The following is a 25,884-nucleotide window of genomic DNA, read 5'->3' as shown; positions in this document are numbered from 1 at the left end:
TGAGCGGTTTGGGTGGCTGGAGTCTTTCCCCTCTACCGCCGGGCACTGGCCAACTTCTGGTGCTTCACAGGGGGGGGACTGGCTGTGCTCTGGCTCCGTGATACACTGGCTGGCCTGATGGCCGGTGCACTCCACATACCTGTGACAACAGGCACCACTGGTCCCGGTGATTTTGTGGCTGAGGTGCTAGTACGGGACCTATGAGTTGGACGGGGGGTGGGAAATAGGTAAAGGGTGGACAGGAAAAGTTGTTTGGAGACACTGGGATGGGTAGCTGGAGGGGGTTTGGGAGTGGAGGAAGAGGTGGTGGTTGTAGGAGGTGTAAGTTTTGTGGCTTTGGGTGCAGGTGCATGCGCTGGAGTCGGTCGTGAGGTGGATGTATGTTGGGTGGGTGTGTGCCTGCGTTTGTGTATCCTGGGAGGGGGCGTCACAGACACACTGGGAGAGGACACAGGGGATGTGTAAATGGTAGTGGGGGTGGTGACTGCACGTGAGCGGGGTGTGGTGGTGGGTGTGCTGGTGCGGGACGTAGTGGCTGTAGTGGTAGTGCATGCAGGTGTGAGTGAAGACGAGACTGGGAGGGAGGAGGGAGACAAGGAGGAGGGGGACACAGTGGAGGCAGTGGATGTTGGTGTGTCTGTATGTGTGTGATGCTTGCGTGAGTGCCTGTGGGATGTGTGGTGCTTATGTTTGCCTGAGCTTCCCTTGTGTGGTGAGGTGTGTGCAGGCTGGTCTGATGGTGTGCTTGGGATAGGCAGAGGTACAGGGGATGGGGTCTGGGTGGAGGAAGTTGGAGGGGGGAGGCTAGACACAGGGACAATGGCTGCCATCAGTGCTGAGGCCAGAGTTTGAAAGGTTCGATGAAGGGCAGCCTGACCAGAATGAATGCAACCAGCTCTCTCCACACAGGCATAGCCCATACAACATGCCCCCTGTGTACTTACCTGTTGGTCTGGAGGACCGTAGAGTAGCGTGTACTGGGGAGGACCCCGTCGACGAGCTTCTCCAACTCCTCCGATGTGAAGGCAGGGGCCCTTTCCCCAGATGCACGAGCCATTGTCTCTTCCAGACCAATGTCACAGCAGCACTTGCAGTGTAGGTCCTCTCCTGTCGAAGATCAGGTATCGAGTGATTCAACAGATAGAAAATGGCGGTCACGTCCGCGGCGGTGCGTACCATCACCGCCGGCGTACATCGTCATGGGCTCCTGGGACCCATAGGGTCCAATGTTAACCAATGCAGCATTGCCACGCGGTCTTCGACCGCCTACTGCGACGGTGTACAACGCCAGCGCAGTTACCTCACATCCTATTGTCCCACTTTAGAGGTCAGGCAGCCGCCATTTCAGGGGCCCACATGGCCTAATTACCAACTGCGTCGCACATACCTAGGCCTACTCTCAACACACATACAGGCCAGATTTTGTGTATGAATCGTGTTCTGTGTAGACTGTGGGTACATACCTCTGACTTGTTTGACTCTTTGGTCGCTGTTGTCCTTCATAGGCACCGTCCGCTGGGACATGTGAGGAGATGGGGAATCCTCCGGTGTACAGACCGCTGGTGGACCTGTCGACAATGGAGGAAAGAAATCTGGTAATCACCTGCAGGTTTGACCGTGCCACAATCCAGGAACTGTGTACACAGTTGGAGCCAGACCTGATGTCAGCAATCCGCCATCCCACAGGAATCCCCCCTCAAGTGCAGGTGCTATCAGTGCTCCATTTCCTTGAAAGTGGGTCTTTTCAAACAACTGTAGCCATGGCATCAGGGATGTCCCAGCCTATGTTTTCCAACGTATTGTCCAGAGTGTTGTCTGCCCTGCTGAAACACATGCAGAGCTACATCGTTTTCCCTCAGGTGGAGGACTTGCCTACAGTGAAAGGTGACTTCTATGCCCTTGGACATATCCCCAACATCATAGGTGCCATTGATGGGACCCATGTGGCTTTGGTCCCCCCCCCCCACAGGAGTGAACAGGTGTACAGGAACCGGAAGAGTTATCATTCCATGAATGTACAGATGGTATGTTTGGCAGACCAGTACATCTCCCATGTGAATGCCATGTTCCCTGGCTCATTGCATGACGCCTACATCATGCGGAATAGCTGCATCCCTTATGTGATGGGTCAACTCCAGAGGCACCGTGTGTGGCTATTAGGTGACTCTGGCTACCCCAACCTGTCATGGCTACTGACCCCAGTGAGGAATCCCAGGACAAGGGCAGAGGAACGCTACAATGAGGCCAATGGGCGTCCTAGGAGGGTGATCGAGCGGACCTTCGGCCTCCTGAAGGCCAGGTTCCGGTGCCTCCATGTGACAGGTGGATCCCTATTCTACTCACCAAAGAAGGTGTGCCAGATCATCGTGGCCTGCTGTATGCTTCATAACTTGGCTTTGCGACGACAGGTGCCTTTTCTGCAGGAGGATGGTCCAGATGGCGGTGTTGTGGCAGCTGTGGAGCCTGTGGACAGTGATGAGGAGGAAGCAGAGGAAGAAGACATTGACAACAGGGACTCATCCAGCAATTTTTCCAGTGAAACACAGGTGAGAATACATTCCTGCCTACTACAAGTACTTTTACACTTCTACCTCTATCCTGTCTGTCGATTTCACCCAGTGTATGGTCACTGAGTTGTCACTTTCCCTTACGATTTCACAGGTGTGGGTCCCAACGTGTGTCATCTGCTTAGATTCCTCAGGCACTAGAGCTGTGTGACATAGGTATGTTGACATTACTATTTCCTGAAAATGTTGTCACTGTAATTGCAAATACACTATTTTAAAATCACAGACAGACTCCAGATCTTTTGGTGCTTTAGGTGTGTTTATTTACATACAAAATATTGGAGGGGGAAGTTAAATGGTGAGGGGTGATGGCGGAGGAGTGTCCATGGCAGAGTCCAGTCTATTTGTCTCATAGGCGCATTGCCCATATGGGCATAGGAAGTGGAGCTGGGGCAGTTTCAATAAGGACAGGGTGACAAAGTGGGACAGTGGGTTGACAATCAGTGTGGTCTCATTTCTTGGCGGGGTCTTGGCATTGTGCTCTGTCTTGTTCCTGGATCTCAGGGACCGTTTGTGGGTGGTTCTCTGTCTGCAGGGGGTGGGGTGGTGGTGTGGTGGTTCTGTGGCGGTGCCTCCTGTCCACTAGCGCCGGCGGAGGTGGTGGGCAGTTCATCGTCCATGCTAGTGTCAGGGACCCCTTGGAGTGCCACAGTGTCCCTCCTGGTGTTGAGTATTTCCTTCAGCACCCCTACGATGGTGCCCAGGGTGGAGCTGATGGTTCTGAGTTCCTCCCTGAACCCCAAATACTGTTCCTCCTGCATGCGCTGGGTCTCCTGAAACTTGGCCAGGACCGTTGCCATCATCTCCTGGGAGTGGTGGTATGCTCCCATGATGGAGGAGAGGGCCTCGTGGAGAGTGTGTTCCCTTGGCCTGTCCGCCCCCTGTCGCACAGCAGCCCTCCCAGTTCCCCTGTGTTCCTGGGGCACCGTCCCCTGGACCGTGTGCCCACTACCACTGCCCCCAGGTCCCTGTTGTTGTTGGGGTGGTGGGTTATCCTGGGTTCCCTGTAGTGGTGGACACACAGCTGATTGACGTGTCCTGGGGACGGAGGTATGGACCCGCTGGGTGGGTGCTGTGCTGGTGTTACCAGAGGGGGGAAGGTCTGTGGTGGCCTGTGCCTGTGTGAGGGGAACTGACTGTCCCGAGGCCCACAATGGTCCGAGCTGGTCATCTAGATCCAGTTGGACAGAGCTGCTGTCATCACTGTGGGCCTCTTCTGTGGGTGGGGTGGAGATGTCTGGACCCTCCTGTCTGGTGACGTTGGGTAGTGGTCCTGCAGGGGTGGAAAAGCATGATTATTGCATCTGTGTGTGTCATGGTGTGCAATGGGTGGGTGAGCGTGTACCCCAGTGCTTGCATTCCTGTGTGGGGGCTTGTGTGATGATGGTTTAGGGGGGTGTATGGGTATGTGCAGTGGGCATGCTTTAGTGATGGGTGTCCATGCCTTGGTGTTGCATGCAGGGCTTGGTGCTGGGATGTGTGGTTTGTGATATTGGTACATTTGTGAGGAGTTGGAGTGATAGGGGTGGGGGCGAGGGTGGGGGTATGTGATAGCATACAGGTAGGGTGGGGGATATGGTAGTTAAAGGTTTGACTTACCGGAGTCCATTCCTCCACCGACTCCTGCGAGGCCCTCAGGATGCAGAATCGCCAAGACCTGCTCCTCCCATGTTGTTAGTTGTGGGTGAGGAGGTGGGGGTCTGCCGCCAGTCCGCTGAAGCGCCTGGTGGTGTCTTGAGACCACGGAACGTACCTTCCCCGTAGGTCGTTCCACCGCTTCCTGATGTCGTCCCGATTTCTTGGGTGTTGTCCCACTGCGTTGACCCTGTCGACTATTCTTCGCCATAGCTCCATCTTCCTTGCAATTGAGGTGTGCTGCACCTGTGCTCCAAATAGCTGTGGCTCTACCCAGACAATTTCCTCCATCATGACCCTGAGCTCCTCCTCTGAAAACCTGGGGTGTCTTTGCCATGCCATGGGGTGGTGTAGGTGATGTGTGGCGTGGTGTGTATGGTGATAAGTGTAGTGATATGTAGTGGTGTGTGGTGTTTTGTGCGTGGAAGTAGTGTGGGTGATGGTGTTGTGTGCCTGTGGCTGCTAGTTTGTGGATGGTGGTGTCTCTCTCTGGCCTTCTTTCGGAATTTTTGGTTGTGGGGGTTTGTGGATGATGTGGGTGTGTGTTTTATATTGCAATGGGTGTGTGGGAGTGGTGTGTGTATGTGTGTCAGGTGTGTGTATTTCGAAATGTCCAATGTGGCGGTGTTTTGTAGAAGTGTGTGTATTTTGAGCGCGGAAGTGTGTACCGCCAATGGAATACCGCAGTTGAAAGACCGCCGCGTGGATTTGTGTGTCGTGATAGTGTGGGCGTATTTCTGTTGGCGTGACGGTGGAGGTTTTTTTTCCGCCAGTTTATCACTGACCTTTGGTGTGGCAGACTTGTGTGGGTGTCTGAATTTTGTCGGATTCCGAGATGTGGGTCATAATAGCTGTGGCGGAATTCCACAGCCGCGGCGGTGTGTTGGCGGTCTTCTGCACGGCGGTAAGTGCCTTTTACCGCCAATGTTGTAATGACCGCCAAAGTCTCTTTCAAGCACAAAGTACCTGGTTTGGAGTGAAAAATCTCCGCAAAGGGCCGCAGAGGAGGAGATGCGTGGAAAAATGGTGTGTGCGTCGGTTTTGCTCCTTCACACACGGACTTGCGTTGTTATTTTTCACGCGGGGAAGAGGTGCGTCGATTTCCGGCGTGCGGACAGGTCTCCTCTGTGGGTCGCAGGGTTTTCAGACGCCCCGGGGTCTGTGCATGGAATCCTGGGCTTGTCGTCCGGCTGCGCTTCGTTCCGGTGGGCTGTGCGTGGAATTTTCTTCCTCACGGCAGGCGTCGCATCGATTTCCTCTCTGGAAGTCAGCCGGCGTTGTCCAGGCGGGCCGTGCGTCGAAGTTCCAGTCGCACCGCAGGCGCCGCATCGATCTTTTCCTTGCGGGGTCGAGCGGCGTCTTTCCGGATCAGCATGCGGTGAATTTTTCACAGCGGAGCAAGCTGTGCGTCAAATTTTTCGCCGCACAAGGAGTCCAGTTGCAAGATGTAAGTCTTTTTGGTACTGAGACTTCAGGGAACAGGAGGCAAGCTCTATACAAGCCCTTGGAGAGCACTTTTGCAGCAAGGCAAGAGTTCAGCAAGGCAGCAGGCCAACAGCAAGGCAGCAGTCCTTTGTAGAAAGCAGTCAGGTGAGTCCTTTGAGCAGCCAGGCAGTTCTTCTTGGCAGGATGCAGGTTCTGGTTCGGGTTTCTTCTCCAGCAAGTGTCTGAGGTGGTAGGGCAGAGGCCCTGTTTTATACCTAAATGTGCCTTTGAAGTGGGGGAGACTTCAAAAGTGGCTTAGAAGTGCACCAGGTCCCCTTTCAGTTCAATCCTGTCTGCCAGGGTCCCAGTAGGGGGTGTGGCAGTCCTTTGTGTGAGGGCAGGCCCTCCACCCTCCCATCCCAGGAAGACTCATTCAAAATGCAGATGTATGCAAGTGAGGCTCAGTACCCTGTGTTTGGGGTGTGTCTGAGTGAATGCACAAGGAGCTGTCAACTAAACCCAGCCAGATGTGGATTGTAAGGCACAGAAAGATTTAAGTGCAAAGAAAAGCTCACTTTCTAAAAGTGGCATTTCTAGAATAGTAATATTAAATCCGACTTCACCAGTCAGCAGGATTTTTATTACCATTCTGGCCATACTAAATATGACCTTCCTGCTCCTTTCAGATCAGCAGCTGCCACTTCAACAATGTATGAGGGCAGCCCCAATGTTAGCCTATCAAGGGAGCAGACCTCACAGTAGTGTAAAAACGAATTTAGGAGTTTTACACTACCAGGACATATAAACTACACAGGTACATGTTCAGCCTTTTACCCACACAGCACCCTGCCCTAGGGGTTATCTAGGGCACACGTTAGAGGTGACTTATATGTAGAGAAAGGGGAGGTTTAGGCTTGGCAAGTACTTTTGAATGCCAAGTCGAAGTGGCAGTGAAACTGCACACACAGGCCTTGCAATGGCAGGCCTGAAACAAGGTAAAGGGGCTACTTAAGTGGGTGGCACAACCAGTGCTGCATGCCCACTAGTAGCATTTAATCAACAGGCCCTAGGCACATATAGTGCACATTACCAGGGACTTATAAGTAGATTAAATAGTCCAATTGGGTATGATCCAAGGTTACCATGTTTAAAGGGAGAGAGCATATGCACTTTGGCACTGGTAAGCAGTGGTAAAGTGTGCAGAGTCTAAAGCCAGCAAAAACAGTGTTCAAAAAGTGGAGGGAGGCAGGCAAAAAGCTAGGGGTGACCACCCTAAAGCTGTCAGGTCTAACACCTGCCATATAATTCCAGTGGCCCAGCATTTAACTACTATAATTTGGGACGGATTGGCGGGTGAAAGGAAAGAGGGAGTCAGAAGTAAAGATGGAGAGGGCAAGTGGTGAAGTAACGGTGTCATGGGCCTTGGAGTAAGAAAGGAAAATAGTTGACTGCAATTTCGGTTGGAAAATACAGCAGTAATTAAAGTTGAGTGAGGTCCTTAGGTCTCTGGGCCCTGGTACCACTGCACCTGTTGCTCCATTGATAACTAGGCCTCAGGAGAGAATGGGATGGGGCAGAAAAAGAGAAGCAAAATGAATTCAACAGACAAAAGGAAGAAAGAGAAGGAGTCACAAAGAAATAAAAGACAGAAGGGAAAGAAAGAACGAGAAAATGAAAACACAACTCAGAGAAGAAATAGAGCAAACGTGTGGGACAAAAGAAAAAAGGGAAGGAAGCTAGCAAACTAAATATAAAGAGGAAAAAATAATGAAAAAAGAAAAGAAAGGGAAAAATGAACATTAGAGAAAAAAGAGTGATGGTGAAAGAAACTAGCAGTGAAAGAACCAGTGCAAGTATGTACTGACAAATTTCCCACAGACACAGAATGGGAAAACCACTTTGACACTTTGGGTCCCGACAAGTAACTTGTGGCTTCCACATACAGATGGGAAAAGGAGTGATTTATAGTAAAACATGAATTGACAGATTAAGATAAGAAAAACACCAGAGCAAGGAAGGAAGAAAGATCTAAAAAAAAAGTGAAAGGACGCATACCGAGTCAAAGGAAAGAGCAAATATAAAAAAACAAAGAAAGATAGAAGGGAACAGAAAAAAATATTGAAAGAATGAACGCCCAATTAAGAAAAAAGAGAGGAACAAAACAAGGAAAAAAATAGCCACGTTTTTGCGAGTTTGAAAGAGGAGGTAGCAAGCGAAAGAGGAAAATAACAACAAAGGAGGGAATTAGAAATAAAAAGTTGAAAGAAAGAGCGAAACTGTTAATGTGTGGATTTTAAGAGCTGGAAAGAGAAAAGTGAGGGAAAAAGAAAACTTTGAGAGTAAAGGAAAGAATGGAGTGAGATAGGTGACCCTCCCAAATAAAGATGGCATCTAAGAATAGATTTAATTGGCTCCCCCACGTCCTCAAACAGAAGTCAGAGTGTGGAACTGCAGAACAGCAGGAGGTGCATTAGCAGAGTTGTATGTGAACCCCCAATGCAGCAATATTGGGGCGCTTCAGGTCAAGATTGTGGGTATAGACAGAGCTGTGTCCCAGCCGAGTGCTGTAATAACAGAAAGGCAGCGGGTGAGGAATGAGAAACAGAGTGCTGTTTAACTGGTGGTATTGAAATAATGGGGCACTGAAGGTTAGGGATGAGGTGCACTGACAGATTTGTATGTGGGCTGCAGTACTGGAAGAGTAATGAGCACACAATGTCAGAAGTGAGGTATGTTAATAGAGCTATGTATGGCACCTACTATGTGCTTGCCAGTGTTAGCCTGGAGGTGCCCTGATGAAGCTGCGAGTGGGCCCAGTATGGGAGTGGCATTGCCTCTGAACCACAGAAGCAGGGAGTCCTGAAGGGTGAGTGTGTGAGCATTAGTAATGAGAAGAAATGTGCACTCAGTGTTAGAATAGATGGATTCTGACGGAGCTGTGTGATTCCCATCAACAGTGGCGTTGGATGTTAGACGAGGTGCACTGGCTGAACTGTGTATTGCTCTTTTGGGTGCAATAGTGGCCTGGCAGTGGGACTGAATATTAGAATTGAGCTGCTGTAATGGAACTGTATGTGAGCGGGGTCCCAGTATAGGAAATGAAGTGACCTCACCGGGGTAGAACTGAGGTGCACTGATGAAGCTGTGCCCGAGGTCCTAGTACTGGAAAAGCAGAGTGTACTGACTGTAAGAACTGAAATGCTCTGGCAGACTGCATGTGTGGGGCTCTGGCACGGGCACCGCTGAGGGCTTGGAGTGTGTGAACTGATGTGCACTGATGGAGCTGTGCCCGAGGTCCCAGTACTAGAGCAGCAGAGTGTACTGACTGTAAGAACTGAGGTGCTCTGGCAGACAGCGTGTGTGGGGTTCCTGTTACTGGCACGACTGAGGGCTTGGATTGTGTGAACGGAGGTGCACTGTTGGAGCTGTGCCCGAGGTCCAAGTACTGGAACCACAGTGTGTACTGACTGCAAGAACTGATTTGCTCTGGCAGACAGTGAGTGTGGGGTTCTGGCACGACTGAAGGGCTTGGAGTGTGTGAACTGAGGTGCACAGATGGAGCTGTGCCTGAGGTCCCAGTGCTGGAACAACAGTGTGTACTGACTGCAAGAACTGAGGTGCTCTGGCAGACAACATGTGTGGGGCTCTGGCACGGGCACCGCTGAGGGCTTGGAGTGTGTGAACTGATGTGCACTGATGGAGCTGTGCCCGAGGTCCCAGTACTAGAGCAGCAGAGTGTACTGACTGTAAGAACTGAGGTGCTCTGGCAGACAGCGTGTGTGGGGTTCCTGTTACTGGCACGACTGAGGGCTTGGATTGTGTGAACGGAGGTGCACTGATGGAGCTGTGCCCGAGGTCCAAGTACTGGAACAACAGTGTGTACTGACTGCAAGAACTGATTTGCTCTGGCAGACAGTGAGTGTGGGGTTCTGGCACGGCTGAAGGGCTTGGAGTGTGTGAACTGAGGTGCACAGATGGAGCTGTGCCTGAGGTCCCAGTACTGGAACAACAGTGTGTACTGACTGCAAGAACTGAGGTGCTCTGGCAGACAACATGTGTGCGGTTCCTGGCACTGGTGCATCTGGGGACTTGGAGTGTGTGAACTTAGGTGCACTGATGGAGCTGCACCTGAGGTCCTTGTACTGGAGCTATAAATGAGACTGATCATGATTTGCAAGTCGTTCAAAATACAGCAGCCCATCTTATTAACAATCTACGAACCAGGATGGCACCTGCCCCACTTCTGCAGGAACTCCACTGGTTGCCAATTCGTAAAACAATAATTTTCAAGATATGTTGCTTGATGCATGGAAGAGGCCTGAGCTAATTTTCCGCAGAGCTTGTCCATTATCGCACAAGCAGATCTTTAAGATACAGTGATAAAGCCTTGCCTGCAGTACCACGGATCAATAAGTCCCATTCAGCAGGTAGATCCTTCTTTTGCCTTGTCTTTGCTTTGGAATAAGGTCCCACTTCATTTATGCCAATGTGTGGACCATTATAAATTCAGAAAACGTTTAAAAACTACATTATTCTCGGCTTAATACAGTATGTTTTGGTTTATGAGTCGTGCTGCGCCAAGATACCCTATGTGGGGCAAATTGTGCACATTACAAATTAAATTAACATTACAACAACATAACTCACCTGATGGACGATGAGTAAAATTCCCTCTGCTGGCAACAGGGTAGAATGAGAATTCTACCACTTATCATACACTCGTATTGGCAATTATTTTCCCACCGCCACTCAGGGTAAAAGGCAGACATAGGTCCCGCTGGCGAAAACAATTCCCTGCAGCCTAATGTCTATCTAAGGATCTTCAGGCTGCAGGAGACATGTTTAGACAAGAGGTTTTCACAATGGAAAAAACAGAGCCCTCAGAAGTATCTGATAACTGAAATGGCACTGACACTCTTTTTTCCAGTTGTAAGAAACCCTGCTCAGAGACCCCTACATTGCCATTGACTTATTTCAGAATGCTAGCAGATGTGAGCACTTTTTCCAGGAGATTATGACAATTGGTGGCTGTTAGTATATGTCTACCACAGCTAATCAGAAGGTGTGTGCCCTTTTGTCAAGCCCATCAAGTAACTCGCTGAACAATGATACACAAGTAGTCTGTATCTTTGCGACTACACTATGGCCCTCATTACAACCCTGGCGGTCGGTGATAAAGCGGCGGTAATACCACCAACAGGCTGGCGGTTAAAAAAAATGGAATCATGACCACGGCGGAAACCGCCAACAGAGACAGCCACTTTAACACTCTGACCTCCACGGCGGTAGCAACAAACACCGCAGTGGTAACCGCCAACAGCCAAGCGGCAGACAATGTACCGCCCACTGCATTACAACACGCCTATCTGCCAGCTTTTCCGGGGCGGTACCAACGCCATCAAAAGCACTTCGTAAACAGTACACTGAAGGGAAACAACTCACCTCTCGACACTCAAGGAAGAACCACGACGCCATGAAGCCCAAACTGCAGATCTTCCCCATGCAGGTGTACCTTCTCATACACCAGGAACATGAACACTGTGAGTACTGCACCTAGCACACAGGGGAGGGGGGAGGAAAAAGAGAGTGACACACACACGCAACACGCAACACCCCCAACCTCACCCCCAACACTATACACACAAACACATGCAACAACATTACATATACACCCCGTAACCCTCTAGAATAACACAAGGACAAAAGGAATGGAGTAAAATGAGTGTAATATAAGTAATGTTTAGAAATACGTTCATAAAGAAATAAACAGTATGTACAATATATACAATATATACAAAAGGAGGGACAATGCCCACTCCAAAATGTTCGTGGCCCACTGGGCCAAAACACATAGGCCAAGGCCACACTTGCCTCCTGCCTCTATACGGACAGAACATTGCAGGGGCATCAGGACGAAAACACACAGGCACCTCAGGGGGACGGGGAATGGGGGGGCACCTCAGCTGGAAGATGGTACAACGCCACTGGCCTGGAGGGGGCTCGATGCCCACTGCTTGGTCCTGGGGAGTGCAAAGCCACAGTCTCTCAAGTGGGTGGTTTGCCCACTGCTTGGTCCTGGGGAATGCAAAGCCGCAGTCTCTCAAATGGGTGGTTTGCCCACTGCTTGGTCCTGGGGAGTGCAAAGCCACAGTATCTCAAGTGGATGCCTTCTTCCACTGGTTCTGGAGGGGGCCTATGCCCAGTGTGCTTCATCCTGGATGGGGCAAGGTCACAGTCTCTCACCTGGGTGTCACACTGACAGGTGTTGCAGGGGCCAGGACTCACTGAAGCCCATGTAGTCACCACTACACACTGCTCTCCGGCGATGATGGCTGCTCAGTGTATGCCAGTTGCGCTGCAGGTGGCGGTGCAGGCAGTGGTGGTGGTAGCCTCCAGGCCTTCACCTGCAGCCTTGGACGGCTGCCCACTGGGGCTGCTGATGCCGGCAGTGGTGCTGCTGGTGGCGGGGCAGGTGGCGGTGCTGGCCGCGATGCAGTGCTGGCCGTGGTGCAGGTGGCGGTGCAGGCAGTGGTGTGGTATCCTCCAGGCCTTCACCTGCAGCTTCAGACGGCTGCCCACTGGGGCTGCTGCTGCTGGCAGTGGTGCTTCTGGTGGCGGGGCAGGTGGCGGTGCTGGCGGCGGGGCAGGTGGCGGTGCCAGCAGCAGTGCAGGTGACGGTGCTGGTCGCAGTGCAGGTGGCGGTGCAGGCAATGGTGGTGGTAGCCTCCAGGCCTTCACCTGCAGCCTCGGACGGCTGACCACTGTGGCTGCTGCTGCTGGCATTGGTGCTGCTGCCGGCAGGGCAGGTGGCGGTGCTGGCGGCAGTGCAGGTGCTGCCCGCGGTGTAGGTGGCGGTGCTGGCAGTGGTGGTGGTAGCCTCCAGGCCTTCACCTGCAGCATCAGAAGGCTGAGATGACATGGCTGGGATTCTGTGCCCCTTTCTGCCCTTGGCAGATGGTGGTGCCTCCTTGCTTCTGCCAGCTGGAGTCTTTGACTTGCCCTTGCAGGCTGATTCTGCCTCCTTCCCCTTGCTGGCTGCTGTCCCCCTCTTGCCTTTGCCAGGTGGCGGACCTTTCTTGGCCTTGGCAGGTGTTGCTGGCACACTGGCTGGGCTGACTGGTGCCTCCTTGGAGCCTCTCACAGGTGCAGAAACCACAGTGGCTGTGGACTGGGTGGCTGAGGTGCTGGGCTGGGTTCTGGCCACCCTGGCCCGAGGTGAAGGACGGGGGAAGGTGGGAGGGGTAGGGAATAGGTCAATGTTGCTGAGGAAAAGTTTCTTAGGGACACTGGGGCGGGAAGAGGGTGAAGGTTTGGGAGAGGAGGAAGAGGGAGTGGTTGTAGGAGGTGTCAGTCTGCTGTGTTTGGGTGCAGGTGCATGGGCTGGATGCTATTGTGAGGTGGATGGCTGTTGGGTATGTGTGTGCTTGCGTTTGTGTCCTTTAGGAGGAGGGGACACAGACACAGTGGGAGAGGACACAGGGGACGTGTGCATGGATGTGGGGGTGGAGACTGCCAGTGAGGGGCATGTAGTGATATGCGTGCTGGTGATGGAGGTAGTGGATGAGGATGTAGTGCATGCAGGTGTGAGTGGAGACGCTACTGGGAGGGGTGTGGAGGACGACGAGGAGGGGGACATAGTGGAGGCAGTGGATGTTGGTGTGTCTGCATGGGGATGGTGCTTGTGTGAGTGCCTGTGAGCTGAAGTGTGGTGCTTGTGTTTGCCTGAACCACTTCTGTGTCTTGATTTGGGTGATTGCTGTTCTGAAGGTGTGCTTGGGATAGGCTGGGGTTGAGGGGATTGGGACTGGGTAGAGGAAGTTGGAGGGGGGAGGCTGGAGACAGGAACAATGGCTGTCATCAGTGCAGAGGCCAGAGCCTGGAATGCTCTCTGTTGGGCCGCCACGCCAGAGTGAATGCCCTCCAGGTATGCAGTTGTTTGTTGCAAATGCCCTACTACACCCTGGATGGCATTCAGTATGGTTGACTGCCCAACCGAGACGGATCTCAGGAGGTCAATAGCCTCCTCACTGAGGGCAGCAGGGCTGACTGGGGCAGGACCTGAGGTGCCTGGGGCGAAGGAGATGCCCACCCTCCTGGGTAAGCGGGCACAGAAAACATGCTGAGGGGCTGCTGGGAGGGCGGTGCTGGTACGGGGGTGGCAGCTGTACCTGTTGTTGGGGTGGGCGAGGTGTCCGCCACCACCAGGGAGCTTCCATCGGAGGAGTTGCTGTCGGTAGCGTCCCTTCCTGTCTCTGTCATGGTGCTCCCCTCGCACCCGTCCCACTGGTGCCCTCACCGTCGGTGGATTCAGCCTCCAGGCCCATGTGAGATGCAGCTCCCTCCGTCGCTGGTGTCTCTGCTCCTCTGCCAGATGATGCTAATGCACACAAGGATAGGGTGACAAAACAAAAAGTGGGGGAGACACAGAGGATACACTTGGTCAAGGCCATCAACAACACTACCGTTGGCGTACACAACACACAGGGAACAGCCCTATGCACTAGGTCATGTACTACCAGTTACAATGCTAGTCACCGGCCCATGGGGTACAATGCCAAACGCCTTTAGCTGCACACCTGAAACCCACAGGACCCTGCCCAGTAGTAGATGCCCGCTAACACTATTGGGGTTGGAGTGCATCTGATCTTGCCCATCAGTGAACTTACCTTGCTATGTTCGCCCTGGCCTAGGGGCGTCCACAGCCCACATCCCTCACCCAGGTAAAACCTTCACGCGCGCAAAGTCATGATTCTGAATCTGTACTCACCCCCTTGTGGCTGCTGTGATGCCTTCAAGCGCCCATCCAACTCCGGATAGTCCACCGCCAGGATGCGAAACATCATGGGGGTCAGGGTACGACAGGCACCCCTTCCTCGTTCGGGTGGCCAGCCCCAGCTGGGCCTCCGACGTCTTCCTTGCCCAGCGGCCCAGGTCGTCTCACCGTTTGCAGTGGGTGCTCCACCTGTCAAAGACCCCCAGGGTCCGCACCTCCTTGGCGATGGCACACCAAATACCCTTTTTCTGATGGGTGCTGACCTGCAGTAAAAATAGAGCAGAAAAGGGATTAGTCATACCGTACGGACTGTCATACTCCTGGCCCACCATATCCTTCCCATCCCCTTACGCACCTACATTCCCCACCATATATGCAGCACTCTGCCCAAGACCCCTCAGACCCCCCACACGAGGCTTCCACACACAGAAATCCATACATTCATGGCCCACACATCGTGCTCACAGTGTACTCACCTGTTTGTCTGGAGGACTATAGAGTAAAGTGTACTGGGGTAGGACCCCATCCACCAGTCTCTCCAACTTCTCCGAAGTGAAGGCGGGGGCCCTTTCCCTGGACATTGGAGCCATTGTCGCTTCCAGACACAGGTCACAGCAGCACGTGCAGTGTAGGTCCTCTCCTGTTGAAGGTCAGGTAGCAAGTGAGTGAACAGATAGAACATGGCGGTCACGTCCGCGGAGGTGTGTACCGTCATCGCCGGCGTACATCGCCATTGGCTCCTGGAACCCATAGGGCCCAATGATAACCAATGCGATGTTGCGTGGCGGTCATCGACCGTCGACCGCAACGGCGCACAACGCCAGCAGAATTACCTCATTTCCACTTGTCTCTCCTCACGGGTCAGGTAGCTGCCATTTCAGGGGGGCACAGCTCATGGCACCGAACTATGTCACAGCAGACATTGGCACATTAACTGACTCTTGAGTTCACATACTGTTTCTGTAAAGGAAGAAATGCATATTAATTTTGACATATGTGTGAATATGACCCTCTGCTCACCGTTTTTCACCCTAGAGTTCAACCGCTGAGGATGAAAAAGAGATGGAGACATCCCCTGTGTACAGACCCCTGGTGGACCTGGTGACAATGGAGGACAGGCACATTATCCTGACCTACAGACTTGATAGGGCCACAATCCAAGAACTGTGTGCCCAATTGGAGCCAGACCTGATTTCAGCTATCCGCCACCCCACAGGTATCCCCCCTCTAGTGCAGGTCCTGTCAGTGTTCCATTTCCTGGCAAGTGGTTCCTTCCAAGCGACAGTGGCCATGGCATCAGGGATGTCTCAGCCAATGTTCTCAAACGTGCTGACCAGAGTGTTGTCTGCCCTGCTGAAACACATGCGCAGCTACATTGTATTCCCCCAGGTGGAGGATTTGGCCACAGTGAAGGCTGACTTTTAAGCCATGGGACATATCCCCAACATCATTGGTGCCATTGATGGTACACATATTGCATATGTTCCCCCCCCCCCCGGAGAAATGAACAAGTGTTCAGAAATAGAAAAAGCTTTCACTCTCTGAATGTGCAGATGGTATGTTTGGAGGACCAGTACATCTCCCATGTCAATGCCAAGTATCCTGCCTCTGTGCATGAGGCCTTTATCTTGAGGAATAGCAGCATACCATATGTGATGTCTCAACTCCAGAGGCACCGGGTGTGGCTAACAGGTGAGCCCATGATGTAGGTATATGGGTGTGGGTTTGGCCCTAAGGGTGAGTGTGTGGCTAACTGGTATCCCTCGAATATTTGCAGGTGACTCTGTTTACCCCAACCTCTCATGGCTACTGACCCCAGTGAGGAATGCCAGGACAAGGGCAGAGGAACATTACAATGAGGCACATGGGCGAACATGGACCATCATTGAGAGAACGTTTGGCCTCCTGAAAGCCATATTCCAGTGCCTCCATCTGACAAGTGGATCCCTGTACTACTCACCCAAGAAGGTGTGCCAGATTATCGTTGAATGTTGCATGTTGCAAAACCTGGCCTTGAGACGCCAGGTGCCTTTTCTGCAGGAGGATGAGCCTGGAGATGGTCGTGTAGCAGCGGTGGAGCCTGTGGACAGTGACGAAGAGGAGGCAGAGGAAGAATATGTAGACAACAGAAGTGCACTCATTCAACAGTACTTCCAGTGACACACAGGTAAGACACTGTAACTTCACCTTCCACTGCAGTATTGTTTTTGACATTGAACACTGCAGCTTGATTTCCCTTTTTCTATGGCCACTTACTGTATCCTTTGGAATCTCTATTTTCAGATCACTGTGACCCACTCTGGCTCCTGGTGTGTTTGCTGCTGCCCACTACAGGTCATACCTATGTTAATATTACAGTTCATTTGAATTGCAATGTTTACAGTTTATGAAACTAATACATTTGTCATAGAATTCACAGACTCCATACTTGACTTTGTTCAAAGGGTGTTTATTTATGTGCTAATAGGTGTAGGGGGTACTGCAATGGGCTGGGTTGCTGATGGAGGAAAGTCCAGGGTAGAGTCTATTCTATTTGTATCACAGGTGCATTGTCCAAAGGAGCATAAGAAGTGGAGCAATGGCAGTTCAAGGTGGACAGGGTGACAGAGTGGGACAGAAGGGTGACAATCAGGAGAGTCCTATTTCCTGGCGGGGGTTTTGGCAATGTTCTCTGGCTTCTGCCTGGATCGCAGGGACCGTTTGCGGGGTGGTTCTCCTTCTGCAGGGGGTGGGGTGCTGGTGGCCTGTTGGTCCTGTGGCGGGGTCTCCTGTCCACTAGCGCCAGCGGAGGTGGAGGGCTGTTCTTCGGTGTGGCAAATGTCAGGGGCCCGTTGGTGTGCCAATGCCTCCCTCATGATGTTGGCCAGGTCTGCCAGCACCCCTGCAATGGTGACCAGGGTTGTGTGAATTTCTTTCAGGTCCTCCCTGATCCCCAGGTACTCTCCCTCCTGCAGCTGCTGGGTCTCCTGTAACTTGTAGAGTATCTGGCCCATGGTCTCCTGGGAATGGTGGTAAACTCCCAGGATGTTGGTGAGTGCCTCGTGGAGAGTTGGTTCCCTGGGCCTATCCTCCCTCCCGCACACAGCAGTCCTCCCAGCCTCCCTGTTGTCCTGTACCTCTGAGCCCTGAACCGTGTGCCCACTGCCACTGACCCCAGGTCCCTGTTGATCCTGTGTTTGTGGGGTTGCCTTGGGTCCCTGTGGTGGTGGACACACTGCTGATTGACATGTCCTGGGGACAGTGGGATGGGCCCGCTGGGTGGGTGCTGTGGTAATTTCCTGAGGGGGGAGGCTCTGTGGTAGTTTGTGACTGTTTCTGGGTCACTGACTGTCCAGAGGTTCCTGATGGGCCAGGTTGGTCATTGTGATCCAGGTGTGCAGAGCTGCTGTCATCACCATGAGCCTCTTCAGGGGGTGGGACTGGATGTGGCTGGCAGTATTGGGATGGGTGGGTTGTGATGGTGGGGTATATGTGAGGTGGTGGGGTGATGGGGGTGAGGGTAGGGGTTCTTGTTTGTGATGGCATGCAGGTAGGGTGGGGATAAAGTAGTAAAGATTTGACCAGAGTCCTCCTGCTACTCCTGCGAGGCCCTCAGAATGCATGATCGCCAAGACTTGCTCCTCTCATGTTGTTAGTTGTGGGGGAGGAGGTGGGGGTAGACCACCAGTCCTCTGTACAGCTACCTGGTGTCTGCTACCACGGAACGCCCCTTCCCCATAGATCGTTCCACCTCTTCCTGATGTCATCCCTTGTTCTTGGGTGCTGTCCCACAGCGTTGACCCTGTCCACGACTCTACGCCATAGCTCCATCTTCCTAGCAATGGACGTCTGCTGCACCTGTGATCCGAATAGCTGTGGCTCTACCCGGATGATTTCCTCCACCATGACCCTTAGCTCCTCCTCTGAGAACCTGGGGTGTCTTTGTGGTGCCATGGCTGTAGTGTGAGTGGTATGGGTGAGGCTTTGTGGGGTGATGTGTTGGGGCATGTGCTGTGAGGTGCTTGGATGGTGTATGGGTGATGGTGTTATGTGGCTCAGATTCAGTGGGTGCTCCTGTCTTGTCTCTCTCTCAGTTGGCAATATTTTTTTGTTGTTGTAAGGGGCTGTGGGTATTGTGGGTGGGTGGTTTATATTGGATTGGGTGTGTGGGTGTGGTGTGTGTATGTATGTTAGGTGTGTGTAGTTTGAATTGTCCAATGTGGTGTAGTTTTGTTAGTGTGTGTGTATTTTGAGCGCAGTGGTCTGTACCGCCAATGATTTACTGCGGTTGACTGTCCGCCTCGGGGATTCTTGGGTCATGATGCTGTGGGCGGATTTCTGTAGGCGTAACTGTGTGGGTTTTGCTACCGCCACTTTATCACTGACCTTTGGTCTGGCAGACTTGTGTGGGTGTCTGTATAGTGGGGGATTTCTCTGTGTGGGTCATAATACCCGTAGCGGTATACCGCCGTGGTCACGGTATGTTGGTGGCCGTCACCACGGCGGTAAGCATCATTTACTGCCAATGTTGTAATGAGGGCCTATATGTCTGTAGTCAGATAAGTAGTGTGCACGGCGGTCTCCATCAGGGTACATTCAACTAATTCTGGCATTTCCATGCACAACACAGGGGACAGTGGATAAATATGTTAAGAAGCTCAGAACCTTCCCTTTCAAAATAGTCACCACAAAATACAGGAACCTCTCTTCCACCAATGAAATCAGGAGAGGATCAAGCATCAACATGTAGTTTCAGCTTCCCATTGCATAAATTGTATGGTGTTTCCTGGAGGACAAAAAGATGCAATTGTGTTTTTATTCTCTTTTTAAATTTCCACAATTTACTTCTGTGGGACTGCAGTGAAGGATGGGCAGCCTTCTGCCAAGTAGAGACTGCTGGTTCCTGGTACAGACTAGAAGTTGCAAGGCTCAGTGTCCTTGCATCAGGATGTGGTCCTGGGCCACCTCATGCACCATCAACTTTGCCATGATGCTAACCAGAAGCTGCTACTTGTGTGCATTTTAGGCCTGCATGCATGTCTGCCTCTCAAGTGGGTCAGCTAGTTCAGGTGCCAAGATGTTTGATCTGCTTCCATTGACACACTACACCCTTGCAAAGTGAACACACACCAATGTGTTGATAGTTCATGTGAATTGTAACAAAAAGGAAAACCAGGGATGTGCTCATTCTCACAACACCAAACCTATACCCACCCGTAGTATTTGGCTCTTTACGCTATGGGGTCCAGATCTGTTCCGGTCAAAACTATGGCCGGGTTTGTTGCTGCTGTTGCCTCTTTTTTCAATGTAAGTGAAAGACAATGGGGATTATAAGGATGGCGTGTGCTGCAGTGTGGATAAAGGTTACCTCCAGTACCTCAGTGCCACTCTCAATATACCCAATCACATGTTTATCTTCATTGCGGTAATCACAAATGTCATTGAAAATCAGCATTTCCACAAAGTTATTTTTTGTTATGTTTCCCTGGCTTCGATAAAGACATTGTTCATGGAAAGTCAAATCCACTGCTCTGCTGCTACCATTGGTGTGTCTGACTATTTTTCTTCTTCTGTTTGCTAGGATGACCTAGTGTCATCCATGATTGCTTTCATAGCAAGTGTGAGTGGAAGGGGGTTTGTTTCAGACAGACCAATGATGTTGGTGATGGGACACTAGAGCAAAGAGTACTTCCAACATCTTACTAGCTAGAAGGGCTGGGTACCAGTACCCCACACAGCACATTTCTCCTACTGACTATAGGTGCTGTTGTGACAGACTGTGCATGGCTGGTGCTCTTAGAGAAATGTTAGAATTGTCACTAGCCACACTCTTGGCAAGTACAGATTTTTGGATTTCATGTTTACTTGTTCAGTTAAGTTAGTCTGTTCACTAGATTCGCAGTTATGGAAGAACCAGGGCTCTGTCTCATCTACCTGCAGAACTAAGGAGGCAGGCTGTGACACTTGTCCACAGCTGTGATACAAAGCTTGCATTACACAAAGCTAGATAAAGGAGGAAGTAGGCATGAGCCTCTGAAGAAGAAGAATTAAATCAACTAAGGCTTTCGTAGTGGTTTCTCAGCACTAAGAATTGTCTTTCATGTGTCCTATGAAGATGATGTTACCTACTCACACCATACCTAAAAGATGCCTGTGGCAAAGGCCTCAAAAGATAAGTCCGCCCAGTAATACATAGGAAAGTATGAAGTACCAGGCTCAAACCAACAGATGCAGCCAAGCCAGGATCACATTATAACACAGAGGGAGCCACAGGACATGAACTCCTCATGACAAAAGGAGACCCTCTACATTGGGGGAAAATGGAGGACCATTACAGCCCACGTGTGTCTCGGGAATACAGCGAGGAAATTGTGAAAATCAATCAAAATCCAGATTAATATATGTGGCCTACACCAGACCCTACACACACCAGGAGTAATGAAGGAAAATACATGGCAGAAAAGCAGGAAAAACCCACTATATTCAGGAATATTGTCAGAGGGCTTCACATCTCCCCTAACACTCCCTTGACAGCAACAGGAAGACTGTAAAAATGATTTAAAACCCACATATTGTCATCGAGGAGACAGAGTTTGAAACAAGTAGGACCAATGCCTTTGGTCCTCAAAAAGCCCAATGCATAGCCAGGACGGCGACAGGGAGGATGTGAAAAGTTGATAACAATTGGGAATATTTGTGGCCCTCAAAAGACCCCAAAAGCCCTTAGAAGAGCATAAAGAAGACCACGAACATTTATAAAATTCAGGAATAATATATGTGGCTCCACAAGGCACCAAAACAGTTGACAAAATGGAGGAGCAAAGAATGAGTTAAGAAGGCAAAGACAAAACTGCTGGATGCCTGAATTGTGCCCCCGCCTTCTTCACCACTCACATTCAGGAAAGGGTTAAAAAAATGCCCCACAAATTTGCTATTAAATGTGGGCCCTTTTGGACACAAGCAAGGAGAGTGTTACAAACTGATAACAAATCAAGATTTGCACCTTTAGGCCCTCACCTCTCAGGACAGCTGAGGCGAAACAGGAAAACTTAAAACTTAAAATTTGAGTTTTCCACACAAGGACCAATGAAGAAAAATAGGGAAAAAATATCAGAAATAATATCTAAGGTTCCAAAAAGCCCCTGAAAACTACAGAACAAGTAAAAGACGATAACAATGTTGGTAAATTCGATAAATTAATGGCCGCACAGACACACAAACATGAAGGCGCACCAACATATACAAACATACATATTATTTTAACTATATTGATGCCCATTGCGCTTGCATTAAGCCACTTGAGCCCGCCCCGACCTGCATGATTGCATCCTAGCTCCTCCAGCAATAGCCATAATATAATATCCAAAAATAGAAATCTAACTTGAGCGTTTTATGCCTCCACCATTAGCCCATCTCCCAGGAATGTGCTACAAATGAAGATTTCACTTGAATTTCCGAGCTATTACAGTGGATAATGCAGAAGAAGAAAGAGAGTGCACACTGCCAGGCTTTTCTTCCAGTATACAATTCCAAAATGAGCAGGCAGTTAGTAAAAGGGAGGGAGGAGTCTGGGTGACAGGAAGAGAAAATTAGTAATGCAAGTTTAGCAAGTTCTTTCCTTGCGCACCCGCAGCCAGGTATAACAAGCAATTCTGCAGTTGCAAACTCTGAGATTCCCAAAATCAAAGAGTTTGAGGCTGAAAATGGCTTTGTACGATCTGGAAAAGCTCTTTTAAAAGTCACAAACGTGTTTCTGACTTATAAAAGGGCTAAAAAACCTTTAATAATTGCAAATAGGGAGGGGGGCAGACCAAAGGGGCATCAAACTCGCATTTGAAATTTGGCAACAAATATGTCAAGATTCGTGACTGCAATTGAGTTCACCAGCAATTGATCAGTTACTGACTAACGATTTGAGATGGTAACTGATTAGCAAAGAAAAAGCTATCACTCTGTGGTAACTTTCCTTTTGGAAATAGTGCTAGCAGCCCTTGTCTCTTCAATGGGCATGGGCTTCTTCAAAAAAATTCCCCATTCGGGAAACTAAATGCAGGGACAGAGGATTGCTGGGACAGTCCTCCAGCCCAACATTTGTAGCAATGCGCCTGGGGGCATAGTTACAAGCCCCGTGCGCCGGTGGAGCGTTTATTTTTTGACCCTCAGGTGCAGACTACAGAACCATATCTATGAGGCCACGCAAAGCCACATTACACTGCTTTTCATCGCCTCACAGATATGGCGTAAGGCAAGGCGGTGCAAGTCGCTGCGTTGGCTCACTCTGTGTCGGGGGGCTTTCCATGGGCGTTGGAGTGGGTTTTCCCACGCCACACCTATGGATTTTGACGCTGCCCCAGATTTACTGAATGATATAGACCTGGGACAATGCTGAAACCTTACTCCTCCCCAGGGGTGGTGAAGCTAGGAGAAATATTTTTGTTTCTCCTCATTTCTTCCTCTTTCCAAGCGTGCTGCATTCTCATTCTTGTAAATATGGGCCCCTTCGACTCAGTTTTCTGCTTCGGGGGGGGGGGTAAGCATTGGGTGTTTCAGTAGACGTTCCACCACAACATCCATTGCTTTTGTAGCTGCCCCAGATTGAGGAGAAGGTGTAAATCTGAGGCAGCACTAAAAACTACCACCCCAGGGGTGGCGATACAAGGTGCGGCACACCCAACAGAAACTTATTATGAGCTTATATGCAAATCATCAACAAAGAGCAAAGTTCAACATCAATGTTTAATACATATTTGAAAGAGTCCATTCTATTTGGAAGAGTCCATTCTTATTCAGCAATTTGAATACTTATTCTCATAGGTATATGCATTTCTCAGTAGCGATGCAAATCAAGCTGTGATTAATGACACATCCATAGTACTACAATTCAAGCCAACACGTGTTTCGTCTTGGGAAAAACTTCAATCCAATCCCAAATGACTTCTTCAGGGCTAAAATTGTAAATAAATTATTGAGTTAATAACCAAGATACCACAACTAAGTCTTCAAATTTGCCTACAAAAGGACAAGGTAATGGTAGAAATTCAAATTGTGGTTTAAACAAATAGCTAAAGTAATAACCCCAATAGTGTCTCATAACTTGCACAAATGTCCCAAATAACAAAGGGTGGAATGAGAACCAAAGAAACGCGAATAATTAAAGACTACCATTAAGTACATTAAGTGAGAATATAAAGCTCAAGAACAGACTACATGCCCAAACATGCACTAGCCGAAAGCTCCAATATTCAACTGTAAAAACACCACAGTGTTCATTGACATGCAACAAAAAAATGTAGAAGTCATACCTCCTAATTTAACCAATTCCAACCGTCAATAATCAATGTCCAATCGATGTCAATCGGTAAGTAAATAGTGAACTTTGAAAAACAAAAAATAAATAAAAAATATAGAAGATAATTTCATTTATATCTCCTTGTTCAGGAAATGTTCAAAATGTCAGTAAGTTTATGAGACTCTATATATAAAATTACCTATTGTCACATGGTTTGTATGCTCCAGTGAACAGTTTCACTTCTCGGTATTGGTAGCAATATTAGTCTAGTGCAATAACCAATTTTTGGCCTCAGATCTAGTAAGAAAACAAACAGAATAAATATAAGTCCAAAATATTCTCCTTATAGTGGTCCACACACCTCGTAGACCATTAATAATTAATAAATAAGAGACCTCCAAATATCTCTTAGAATCATTATCTAGTTTAAACGCATGTAAAACTGAAATATCAAAAGCATTAGGACAACCTTCCCGTTTCCCGTTGTCATGGAGATCCCTATCAATTATATTACGGAACCAGCGCCGAGTCTGCCCAAGGAATAAATCTATTCGAACCAAAACCGAAATAACCAATACTCGCCGTATCTGAAAACAAGCACGGTCTGTTCCACACACCTCTTTCTTGTATTAGGAGAAGCGAGTGCGCCACTCCCAACGCGGTCAGTGCAGCCGAAAACGCGAGTGCGCGACTCCCGAGCCCGGCGTCTGGGACCCGGAAGTCGAAATGCACCCGATGATATGAGAGTAGAAAACGGACTAACGCAAGCACCAGCACAAAACTAAAAAACAGACTACCTCTAGTATATAACTTCGGAGTAACTTTGTGATAAGTACATGAAGAGCACCGGTGTTCGCTGGCTCAAACAACCTATAATCAGACGTAGATCAGAACAAAAAAAAACAAATGAACAATGCTTAACTGGAATAACATTGCACACTTAAAAATAAATTACTCATTCTGGAAATGTAGTGTCTTGAAATGGGATAACAACTAGAAAGACCATCATGAAAAACGAAGAGATGCACAATAAACCCATCTCAGAAAAACCATGTCTGGCTATAAACTGAAAAAACCATGGAGTTTATTCCTCCCAAACCCGTTTCTTTGTGTGGCACCTTCCAAATTCCCATGTCTCCACGCATAAGGCACCTTAAATATGTTCATAAAAAGAACCAGCTGACTCATACAGAGGTGGTCTCACTTATATGGGTCAGTGCTCGATCGTGACACTATGGCATACTGTGTTAGTATGTAATATAAAAGAAACCCCACCGACTTAGTTGAAGGATTTTGATTAATATCTCAAATGCTGCAAAGCCATTGACAAAAGGGAAAAATAATATACACCAATTATCACATCCTATTTGAACAAAGGAAACAATAGTAATAAATAATTAAGTTGACCTGCAATAACTTAAATACATGGACAAGTTATCTTAAATTAGACCAGGAAGAATTCCAACTCCCTGTCCGAGTTGAGACCAGATTCCACGGCCCTCAGTCTCATAATCCAAAGTGCCTCACTTTGACGTAGGGCTAGTTCCCTATTACCTCCCCTGAAATTTTTGGGGATGTGTTCCAGCCCAAAAAATTCAAAGCTCTTATGGTTGGTCTGTGAGTTACAGTTCATTATGTGGATCACTAATGGATATTTCATGTCAACGTTGTTAAGTGCTCTCACATGTTCACCAATCCTAATCTTCAGTGCACGAATTGTACTACCTACATATATCTTCAGGCATTTGCATCGTATGATATATACGACAAACGTAGTGTTACAATTAATCATGGAACAAATCTTGAATTGTGTTCTCCCATCGGAGAACTCTTTTACATTATGGCAGGCCCAGCGGCATACTCCGCAGCAACCGCATCTAAAAAACCCCACCATTTTTGTGGAGAGCCATGTCGTCTCAGGAGGATTAACAGTAAAGCTTGGACTTAAAATGCTTTTTAAGTTCCTGCCCTTACGAAATGCTACTGGTATTCTTTTTGGCAAAATATCCTTCAATGATTCGTCTTGGGACAGTGAACTCCAATGTTTGTTCATGCATTTTTGCAGAATTAGCGAGGCATCATTAAACTCTGTAATAAATCGAACTATGTTGGGTTGATCAGTCTTCTTAATAGTGTTATCCTTCTTGAGTGTGTCATATCTCTTTAAACACTTTGCTTTGCGATGGGCCTTCCTGATCAACTTATTTGAATAGCCC

The sequence above is a fragment of the Pleurodeles waltl genome, chromosome 9 (assembly GCF_031143425.1).
Source record: "Pleurodeles waltl isolate 20211129_DDA chromosome 9, aPleWal1.hap1.20221129, whole genome shotgun sequence".
In the NCBI taxonomy this organism is placed as follows: Eukaryota; Metazoa; Chordata; class Amphibia; order Caudata; family Salamandridae; genus Pleurodeles; species Pleurodeles waltl.
The sequence above is the reverse complement of the archived record's forward strand: the minus strand, read 5'-3'. Positions refer to the sequence as shown.